The sequence below is a fragment of the Equus asinus genome, chromosome 3, assembly GCF_041296235.1.
Source record: "Equus asinus isolate D_3611 breed Donkey chromosome 3, EquAss-T2T_v2, whole genome shotgun sequence".
In the NCBI taxonomy this organism is placed as follows: Eukaryota; Metazoa; Chordata; class Mammalia; order Perissodactyla; family Equidae; genus Equus; species Equus asinus.
Genome location: NC_091792.1, coordinates 78,556,045 through 78,567,643, shown reverse-complemented (window position 1 = coordinate 78,567,643; position 11,599 = coordinate 78,556,045). Strand labels below are relative to the sequence as shown.

Below are 11,599 nucleotides of genomic sequence, written 5' to 3'. Positions count from 1 at the left end.
GTCAAGCTCACTAGAGGTCAAGGTGATGCAAATTGAACAAACGAGGGATTCAAGTATGCCCACACATTACTTTGGCAACAATTAAAATTCTAACACTGCTGGAGTTTGTGTAAATTGGAGAGAACTATTTTGGGGAAAAATGTGCCTCAAGACTTGATACCCTGTGTACTAGATTCGACTTTTTAGTTTAATACAAGGAATAGTGCAAAACGTGCAATGGAATATTCTATAAAATTGATAATCACAAACAGCGCAGCATTAATGAACCTAAACGAAGAACACAGACTTGAAGTTGAGTATTAAAATCAAAATATAAAAGAATACTTTATTGCCATGACATTTATAAGACATCTCCAAATATGAAACTAAGCAGCATACAGTTTTAGCAGGATATCTTGTAATCTGTATTGATATTCTAGGTGATGATAAGCAAAAAGAACCATATTGGAGGCTAACAATGGGGTTACTTTGGAGTATTATTTTAACTTTGGTTTTATGCTTTTATTCTTCTGGATATATTATCAAAAGTGAAATTGCTGAATTATAATGTAGTTCTATTTTTAATTTTTGAGACTCCTCCATACTGTTTTTCACAGCGACTGTACCAATTTACAATCTCACTAACAGGGCACAGGCATTCCTTTTTCTCCACATCCAGGTCAGTATCTCTTAACTGTTGTCTTTTTGACCATGGTCATTCTAACAGGCATGAGATAATATCTCCTTGTGATTTTCCTTTGCATTTTCCTAATAACAAGTGAGGTTCAGCATATTTTTATGTACGTTGGCCTTTCGTATATCTTGGGACAAATGTTTATTCCGATCCCTTGCCCACTTTTTAATTTCGTTGTTTGTTGCCACTGAGTTGTATGAGTTTTTATGTTTTGGATATTAATGCTTTATCAGATACATGGTTTGCAAATATTTTTTCCAATTCCAAGTGTTGTCTTTTCACTTGGTTGATGGTTTCTTTTGCCATGCAAAAGCTTTTTTGTTTGATGCAGTCCCACTTGTTTATTTTTTATTTTGTTCCTGTGCTTTATGCGTCAAAAAAATCCATATACAAAAGTTTATTGCAAGATCCGTGTCAAGGAGCTTTATTCCTAAGTTTTCTTCTAGGAATCTCCTTGTTTCAGGTCCTACATTTAAGCCTAATCCATTTCAAGTTAATTTTTGCAAGTGGTGTAAGACATGACCTCAGTTCCATTCTTTTAAATGTGAATATGCAATCATCCCAGCACCATTGATTGAGGAGACTGTCTTTTCACCATGGAGCATTCTCAACTCCCTTGTCAGATATTAGTTGACCACACAAGCTTGGGTGTATTCTGGGCTCTCAAAGCTCTTCTACTCATCTGTTTTTATGCCAGTATTGTAATATTTTGGTGACGATAGCTTTATACTATATCTTGAAATCTGGAACTGAGATTCTTCCAGCTTTGTTCTTCTTTCTCAGAATTTCTTTGGCTATTTGGGGTCTTTGGTCATTCCATGTAAACTTTAGGAGTATTATTTCTATTTCTGTAAAAATCGCCATTAGAAACTTGATAGTGATTCCACTGAATCTATAGATAGCTTTTGATACTATTGACATTTTAACAATATTAATTCTTCAGATTCATGAACACAGAATACTTTTCCACTTGCATTCTTTGATTTCCTTCATCAATGTTTTGTAGTTTTCAGCAGAGATCTTTCACCTCCTTAGTTAAATTTGTTCTTGAGTATTTTATTGTTTTTGATGCTATTGTGAATTGGATCAATGTCTTTGTTTCTTTTTCAGAAATTTTACTGTTTGTGTAAGAAATGCTACTGATTTTTGTATATTAACTTTGTATCCTATAACTTTACTCAATGTATTGATTAGATTTAACAGATTTTTGGTTGGATCTTTAAAATATTCTCCATATAAAATCATGTCATCTGCTACTAGGAACAATTTTATTTCATTCTTTCCAATTCTGATAATTTTTGTGTCTTCTTCTTGCCTGATTGCTCTAGCTAGGATTTCCAGTACTCTGTTGAATAGGAGTGGTGAGAGTGAGCACTCTGGTCCTGTTTCTAATCTTAGAGAAAAATCTTTCACCCTTTTGCTATTGAGTATGATGTTAGCTGTGGACTTGTCATATATGGCCTTTAATATGTTGAGATATGTTCCATGTTTAAATTGTTGAGTTTTTATTATGAATGGATGCTAAATTTTGTCAAATGCTTTTTCTGTGTCTATTGAGATGATTACAGGATTCTTTTCTTTCATTCTATTAATGTGATGCACCACATTGATTGATTTGCATATGTTGAAACGCTCTTGCATCCCAGCGGTAAACCCAACTTTAACACGGTGAATGATCTTTTTAATGCGCTGCTGGATTCAGTTTACTAGTATTGTATTGATAATTCGTGCATCGATATTCATCAAGGATATTGGCTTGTAATTTTCTTTTCTAGTAATATCTATTTCTGGTTTTGGTATCAGGTTAATGTTGACCTTGTAAAATGAGTTTGAGAGTGTTTACTTCTCTTCAGTTTTGGGGAAGAATTTGAGAAGGACTTTTTTAAAGTTTGGTACCATTCACCAGTGAAACTATCTGATCCTGGGCTTTTCTTTGCTGGGAGATTTTTGATTACTGGTTCAATGTCCTCACTAGTAATTGGTTTATTCATATTTTTTAATTCTTCCTGATTTGTTCTTGGTAAGTTGTATGTTTCTAAGAATTTTTTTTTATTTCTTCTAGGTTGTCCAGTTTGTTGACATATATATATTCATAGTAGCCTGTTTTGATCCTTTGAATGTCTGTGGTATCAGTTGTAACGTCTTCTCTTTTAATTCTGATTTTCATTATCTGAGTCTTTTTTTTCTTGGTGAATCTAGGCTAACTCCTTTCTAATGTATAATTTTCTTGATTTGGGTTCTTTCTCTTTTCTCCTTGGTTAATCTAGCTAAGAGCTTGTTTATCTTTTTAAAGAATCAACTCAGTTTGGCTAATCTTTTGTATTGTTTTTCTGTCCTCTTTAATTTATTTCTGCTCTAATCTTTATGATTTTCTTTTTTTCTGCTAACTTTGGGCTCAATTTGTTCTTTTTCTTGTTCCTAAAGATGTAGAATTAGGTCATTTATTTGGGATCTTTCTTGCTTCTTAATGTAGGGGCTCATTGCTTTGAAGTTCCCTCTTAGAACTCTTTTTGCTGCTTCCCATAAATTCTGGTATGTTGTGTTTCCATTTTCATTTGTCTCAAGAAACTTTTCTTATTTCCTCTTTGATTTCTTTTTTGATCCATTGGTTCTTCAGGATAATGTTATCTAACTTCCATGGGATTTTGGATTTTCCAGTTTTCCTCTTGTTTTGATTGCTGGTTTCTTGCCATTGTGGTCAGAGAAGATAGTTGGATGATTGCAATCTTCCTAAATTTACTATGACTTATTTTGTGGCCTAACATATGATATGTTGAAAAATATTTCACGTGAGCTTGAGAAAATGTGTATTCTGCTGTTGCTGGACAGAATGTTCATTATATGTTTGTTAGGTCCATTTGATCTATACTGTTGCTCAAATTTACTGTTTTCTTATTGATTCTGTCTGAATGATCCATCTGCTGTTGAGAATGTGGTATTAGAGTCCCCAATAATTATTGTATTGCTATTTCTTTCTCTTTTTAGGTCTGTTAGTTTTTGTTTTATATATTTAGCTACTCAGATCTTGGGTGCATAAATATTTACAATTGTTCTATCTTCTTGATGTGTTGATCCCTTTATCATTATGTAATAATCTTATCTCTTTTGATCATGTTTAGTTTAAAGTCTATTTTGTCTGTGATAAGTATAGCTACCACTTCTTTTTTTGTTTAACTTTTGCTGAAATGTCTTTTCTCATCCCTTCACTCTCAGCCTATGTGTGTCCTTAAAATTATGATGAGTGTTTTGTAGGCAGCATATCACTGGGTCTTGTTTTTATCCATTCACCCTTTCTTTATCTTTTGATTGAAGAGTTTAATTTGATTAAATTTTAAGTAATTATATATAGGTAGGACTTACTATTGCTATTTTATTAATTGTTCTCTGGCTGTTTTATATATCCATTGTTCCTTGTTTCTCTTCCTTTTCCTGCTGTCCTTTTTTTGTGTTTTCAGGTTTTTGGTAACTGTATGCTTTGACTTTTTATCATGTTCTTTTGAAGAATTACTATGAGATTTTTCTTTGTGATTACCATGAGGCTTACATAAAATACCTTAAACTTATAACATCCTGTTTTGAACTGTTAACAATTTAACATCAATATATTTTACATTCTTTATATTTTGGTTTCTTCTCCTCCTCAAATTTTAGATTTTTGCTGCTACAATTGAAATTTTTTTGGTATTGTGTAACTAATGACAGATTATTGAATTTTTGGTTATTTTTGCCACGTTGACTTTTTTACCTTGTAAACTAGAGTTGTGAGTTATACACCACCATTACCATATTGCAGATTTAACTATGGCTATACATTTACCATTACCAGGGAGATTTGTGCTACTTTTTTGAGTTTTAATGATTTTTTTCTTTTGAGGAATATTACCCGTGAGCTAACTACTGCCAATCTTCCTCTTTTTGCTGAGGAAGACTGGCCCTGAGCTAACATCCATACCTATCTTCCTCTACTTTATATGTGGGACACCTGCCACAGCACGGCTTGACAAGCAATGTATAGGTCCGCAACTGGGATCCTATCTGGCAAACCACAAGCCGCTGAAGCAGAACATGTGAACTTAACTGCAGCACCACTGGGCTGGCCCCTAGTAGTTGCATTTTTAATTTTTTAAGGAAACTTCATAGTGTTTCCCATAACGGCTGATCAATTACATCCCCAGCAACAGTCTTCAAGTGGTCACGTTTCTCTAGATCTTCACCAATATGATGTATTTGGACTTTTTGATAGTAGCCATCTTAGCAGATTTGAGGTGATGTCTAATTGTGGTTTGGACTTTCATTTTCCCTATGATTGGTGAAATTGAGCATCTTTTCACATGTCTGTTCGCCTTTTGTGTATCTTCCTTGGAAAAATGTCTATTTATGTCTTTTGAGTGTTTTTTAATCAGGTTATTTATTTATTTACTTAACTTTTGAGTTGTATGAGCTTCTTATATATTTTGGATAGTAATCTCTTATGGTATATATGGTTCACAAATATTTTCTCTCATTCAATAGATTACTTTTTTATTTGTTGATTGTTTCTTTTGCCATGCAGAAACTTTTCACTTTGATGTAGTTCCATTTGTTTATATTTTTCTGTTTTTGCTTATACTTTTGTGTCGAAACCACAAGGTCATGGCCAAGAACAATGTCAAGGAGTTTTTCTCTGTTTTCATCTAAGAGTTGTTAGCTTCAAGTCTTACTTGTAAGTCTTTAATCCATTTTGAGTTGATTTTTGTACATGGTATAATATGGAGTCTAATTTCATTCTTTTACATGCAGATATTGTGTTTTCTCAACATCATTTATTGAAGTGACAATCCCTTCCCCACTGTGTATTCTTAGTGCCTTTTTCTTTTTAAAGATTGGCACCTGAGCTGACATCTGTGGCCAATCTTCTTTTTCTTCTCCCCAAAGCCCCCAGTACATAGTTGTGTACTCTAGTTGTAGGTCCCCTGGTTGTGCTATGTGGGCCGCCACCTCAGCATGGCCTGAGGAGTGGTGCTAGGTCTGCAACCAGGATCCGAACTGGCAGAACCCTGAGCTGGCAAAGCTTAATGACTCGGCCATGGAGCCAGCCCCTTCTTAGTGCCTTTGTAAAAATGTTAGTCAGGTTTATTTCTGTTCTCTTTTTTTCTTTTTTTAGTGTCCTACGTCTTTTTTATGCCATTACCATATGGTTTTGATTACTATATCTTTGTAACCCAGCTTGGAATCGGCTTTGTTCTTCTTGATCAAGATTGCTGTAGCTATTTGGAGTCTTATGGGTTCCATGCAAATTTTAAGATTTTTTTTCTATTTTCTTGGAAAAATGCCATCGGATGTTGATAAGCATTGCTTTGAATCTGTAGACCATTTAGGGTATAATGGACATTATAACAGCATCGATTCTTTCCATGCTTGAGCACAAGATATCTTTCAGCTTATTTGAGTCTTCTTCAGTTTCTTTTATCAATATTTCATAGTTTTCAGTGTACAGATTTTCACCTCCTTTAGTAAATTTATTCCTAAATATTTTATTCTTTTTGATGCTATTGTAAATGAGATCTTAATTTCTTTTTCAGGTAGTATATTGTTAGTGTATAGAAATGTAACTTATTTTTGCATATTAATTTTATATCCTGCAAGTTTATTGAATTCATTTATTGGTTTTAACAGTTTTTTGTGGAGTCTTTAGGGTTTACTATATGTAAGATCATGTCAACTACAAACAGAAAAAATTTTACTTCATCCTTTCTTATTCAGATGCCTCTTATTTATTTTTCTTTCCTAATTGTTTGGCTAGGATTTTAGTCCTATGTTAAGTAGAAGTGGCAAGAGTGGTGCCCTTGTCTTGTTCTTAATCTCAGAGAGAAAGTGTTCAGCTTTTTCTGTTGAGTATGATGTTAGCTGTGGGTTTGTCATGCATAGTCTCTATTATGTTGAATTGCATTCTTTCTATATCTAGTTTGAGAGGTCTTTTTTCAGTTTTATTGAGATATAACTAACATACATCACTGTATGAGTTTAAGGTGTACAGCATAAATGTTTGACTCACATATATTGAGAAGTGATTACCACAATAAATTTAGCTAGCATTCATTATCTCACACAGATACAATAAAAATACATGGAAATAAAATAATATTTTTTTCTCGTAGTGATAACTCAGAATTTACTCTCTTAACAACATTCGTATATATCACACAGCAGTGGGAACTATAGTTATCATGTTTGATCCTGAAATGATGGTAAGTGTTTTTCACATACTTTCTCTGTATCTATGGGAATGATTGTATGATTTTTATTCTTCATTTTGTTAATGTCACATTTATTGATTTCCACATATTGAAACATCCTTTCATCGCAGGGATATGTCCTACTCGATTATGGTATATGATCCTTTTAATATGCTGTTGAATTCAGTTTGCTAATTTTTGTTTGAGACTTTTTGCATGTATGTTTATCAGCAATATTAGCCTGTAATTTTCTTTTCTTCTAGCGTGCTAATCTGGCTTGGTAACAGGATAATTCTGGTCTTATAAAATGAGTTCGGAAGTGCTCCTTTCTCTTCCGTTTTTTGAAACAGTTTGAGAGGGATTGGTGTTAATTCTTCTTTAATCGTTTAGTCAGATTCACAAGTGAAGCCATCTGATCCTGGACTTTCATTTGTTGGAGGATTTTTGATTACTAATTCAATCTTATTCCTTGATATTAGTCTGTTTGGATTTTCTACTTCTTTTTATTTCTACTTTTTTGTTCAATTCATTTAAACGAGACAAAAACAAACAGCAATTTAACTATTTCTCCCATCTCCTTCCTCCCACCCCTGGCAACCACCAGTCTGGTCTCTGTATCCATGAGCTTATATCTATCTATTTATCTATCTATCTATAGTATATAGCATACATATCTAGCAGACATATTATAGAGTATATACATGGTGTATAGTACATAGTGTGTATAAATAGTGTGTGTTTGTATAGATATATTCCACATATAAGAGAGATCCTACAGTATTTGTCTTTCTCTGTCTGACTTATTGTATTTAGCATAATGTTCTCAGGGTCCAACAACATGGTCACAAATGGCAAGATTTCACTCTTTTTTATGGCTGAATAATATTACATTGTATATGTAGATATCATTTCTGTTTCCTCATGACAGTCTTGGTAGATTTTACATTTCTGGAAATTCATCCATTTCTTCCAGATCATCTAAATTGTTAGCATATAGTTGTTCATAATAATATGTAATGGGCCTTTTTATTTCTGTGGTATCATTTGTAATGTGTAATCTTTCATTTTTGATTGTATTTTTGACCCCTCTTTCTTTTTTTTCTTGATTAGTCCAGCCAAATTTTCGCCAATTTTGTTTCCCTTAAAAAAAAGAAGCATTTCTCAGTTTAATTGATCTCTTTTATTGTTTTTAGTCTCAGTTTTATTTCTACAACAAACTTAGGACTTAATTTATTCTTTTACTAGTTCTTTGGAAACTTCAAGGTTAGGTTGTTTATTTAAGGTTTTTTTTTTTAATGCAGACATTAGCTCCTATAAAATTTCTCCTTTTAACTATTTTCATTCCATCTCAAAAGTTTAGTATGTTGAAGTGTAGTTTGAGATTTTAAAATTTATTATATAAATTTATTATACTAAACAGAATAATTTCAACTAAAGCTTGCATGGTAATAACTTTATATTAGTCAACTTTCTCTTTCACCAGTCCCCTCTTTTCTAGTGTTAAAAAATATACAAGATGTTTCCATTTCCAACATAAAAACAAATTAATTAAAAATGGTCTAAGTTTTGGGAATTGTTACATTCAATGACTTGAATGAATCTCCAGACAAGTATGCTCAGTGAAAAAAAGCCAATCCTGAAAAATTATATAGTGTATAAAACTCCTCTCATATAATATTTATGTAATATACATAAATTCATGTAATTCATGATGGAATTATAGAGTTGAGAATAAATTAATGATTTCCACGAATTAGGGGAGGGTGTGTTGGTGTGGCAGTAAATGGCAAACTGATGGACTCTCATGGTAATGAACCTGATCTCTATCTTGACCACAGTGAAGGACACTCTAACCTACATTCATAATAAACTTACATAGAACTAAACGCACACACCTACACACATACTTTCGAGAAAAGTAAAACTAGGAAAATCTGAGAAATATTGATAAATTTTATCAATGTCTCTGTGTTGGTTATAATTCTTGTTCTTTAGTTTTATAAGATGTCATCCTTGAGGAAAGATGGGTAAAAGTTACTTAGTATCTCTCTGCATTATATCTTACAATAGCATATGAATCTAAAATTACTTCTCAAAAGAAAAGAGTTTAAATTAAACAACAACAACAAATCAAGTATTTATACAAACAACATGGGTGAATCTCAAAAACATGTAGAATGACAGAATTCTTACTCAAAACTGGATGCCATAGAACTCCACTAGTATAAACTTCCAGAAAACAAACTAATCCAAGATGGTAAAAAGTCAGAACAATGTGGAAGCTTCTGGGGTTTGGGGCAAGGATTAACGGGAATGGGCGTAGGAGGAAGAAATTTTCTGCAGGATAAATTCAACACACTACGTGGGTGTATGCATTTGCCAGAATTCATTGAGTGGTACATTTAAATTTGTGTATCTGACTGTATTTAAGTAAAAATATAGCATATGTAGTTTTACATACCAATTTTTTAAATTGAAAATATAGAAATAAAATTTAAAAATAAGCAAACAACTCTAGTTAGTTAATATTATATATCTATCCTCAGATGTTCAGGGGCTAAAGTGTACCAGTGTCTGAAATTCACTTTGAAACAAATAAAATAAATAAAATGGACTAAATGGAGAAAGGCATTCATAAATATATAGATATGTGATAAATAAAAAACAGTTAAATGAAGATAGAAATATGAGCATTGACGGTATATAAGTCTTTCAACTTATTCATTTATAAAGTAATTTTCATACTCCAATGTTGGGAGAAAAACAAAAATATCAAAGAATATATAAAAACAAAAGATGTAGCAGCGTGGGCGGGTCGCGCGGGCTGCGGAGAGGCGGGCCGGGCGCGGAGCAGGGGAGAGGCCCGCGGCGGCGGCGGCGGCGGCGGCGGTGGAGACTGGCCCTGGCGGCTCGGGCCCCGCATCGGAGCAGGCCTCGCGGCGCTCCCAGGGCCGGCGCGCTGGTCAGCGAGGCCCAGGCCGCCCGCCGCGGCGCGGGGAGCGATTGTTACTTTAGCTGATGGGTGCTTATCGGACGGCCCACATGGAGAAGAGCTTCATCGCTGCAGAAAGTGCTGTTGGACAGCGCTGATCTGGACTCCTGTCTTAGCCTTGGTTGTGGATGTCATGTTCTTGAAATCATGAATCCTGTTTATAGCCCTGGTTCTTCTGGGGTTCCCTATGCAAACGCCAAAGGAATTGGTTATCCAGCTGGTTTCCCCATGGGCTACACAGCAGCGGCTCCCGCCTACTCCCCCAACATGTACCCTGGAGCGAACCCCACCTTCCAAACAGGTTACACTCCTGGCACACCTTACAAAGTGTCCTGTTCCCCCACCAGTGGGGCAGTGCCACCATACTCCTCCCCGAGCCCCTACCAGACCGCCGTGTACCCCGTGCGAAGTGCCTACCCCCAGCAGAGCCCATACGCACAGCAAGGCACATACTGCACACAACCCCTGTAGGCAGCACCTCCTCACGTCGTCCACCACACCACGGTGGTGCAGCCCAATGGCATGCCGGCGACGGTGTACCCTGCACCTATCCCTCCACCTACAGGCAACGGGGTCACCATGGGCATGGTGGCTGGGACCACTATGGCGATGTCAGCAGGTACCCTGCTGACTGCCCACTCCCCAACTCCTGTCGCCCCTCACCCAGTCACGGTGCCCACATATCAGGCCCCCGGAACACCCACCTACAGCTACGTGCCCCCTCAGTGGTGATCACCCTGCGATGTTTGAGGATGGAGCTGTGCGGTCACATAATGGAGGTTCCACAGCTGGTGCTGCAGGCCTGGCGCCTCCAGCCCGGACTTTCTTCCTAATGCTCTGACACTTAGCTAGCACTCCTGCGGCCCGCCCGGCAGGTCCCAGCGCCATGAGTCTCCAGCTGACTCTGGGTTGTTCTTACAGCAAATCCTGTTTTGTGGGCTGCCTGGCAATTTTTTAGCTAACTATAGTGATAAAAAGGGAGTATTAATCTATTCAGAATCATATCTAGTTGAATGCATGTTTAAAAAAACAAACACAAAAACAAAGCTTGCTCAATCTACCTGCAGTGACTGATGCAAACCCATCATATGCAAAATCCAAAGGAATGGAAAGTGTTTTACAGCTTGTATCCCTAATGCACTGTTGTAACGTATGCAAAGTCTTAAAGTTGTGCGTGTTAAAGTGAATTTCTTCATAGAGCAAAACAACAACAACAACAACAACAAAAGATGTAAAGATTTTGAATAACTCAGTTACACAAATACACAATTTATTAAATGACTATTGATTACAACCCATAAATAAGTTAAAATAAATTGAATATTTATAAGGAAAAAATAAGAAAGAATTATGCATTTAGAAATTGAGAACAAGTCTTCTAAGTTGCTATAGGTTTAGGAAAACGTAAAAAGAAATATATCAAGAGTTACGAAAAAGAAGGAGATGCTTTTCAAACTTGTAGGATACGACTGAAGACATATCGTAGAAGGGACATAAATTGTGGCCTGGATTTAATATTTAGTCACAGAAATACATTTACAGGAATATTAGGCAATATATCTGGGGAAATAGGAGATATCTGAGAAAAACAAACTAAAAATAAAGTAAAACAAAACAAAAGTCTTGTGCCATATAAAAAATGATTAATTTACCATAAAGTAAAATTTAAAACAAATAGTAAACAGGTTCTGGAAGTTAAGGATAAAGATTTTATAAGAA

The 11,599-nt window shown here is 35.2% G+C and overlaps 1 pseudogene; it reads left to right on the top strand.

The window, feature by feature from the left end:
• The first annotated feature begins 9,986 nt into the window (after positions 1–9,986).
• LOC123289594 (myelin-associated neurite-outgrowth inhibitor-like) lies at positions 9,987–10,648 on the top strand (annotated as a pseudogene).
• Positions 10,649–11,599: the final 951 nt, after the last annotated feature.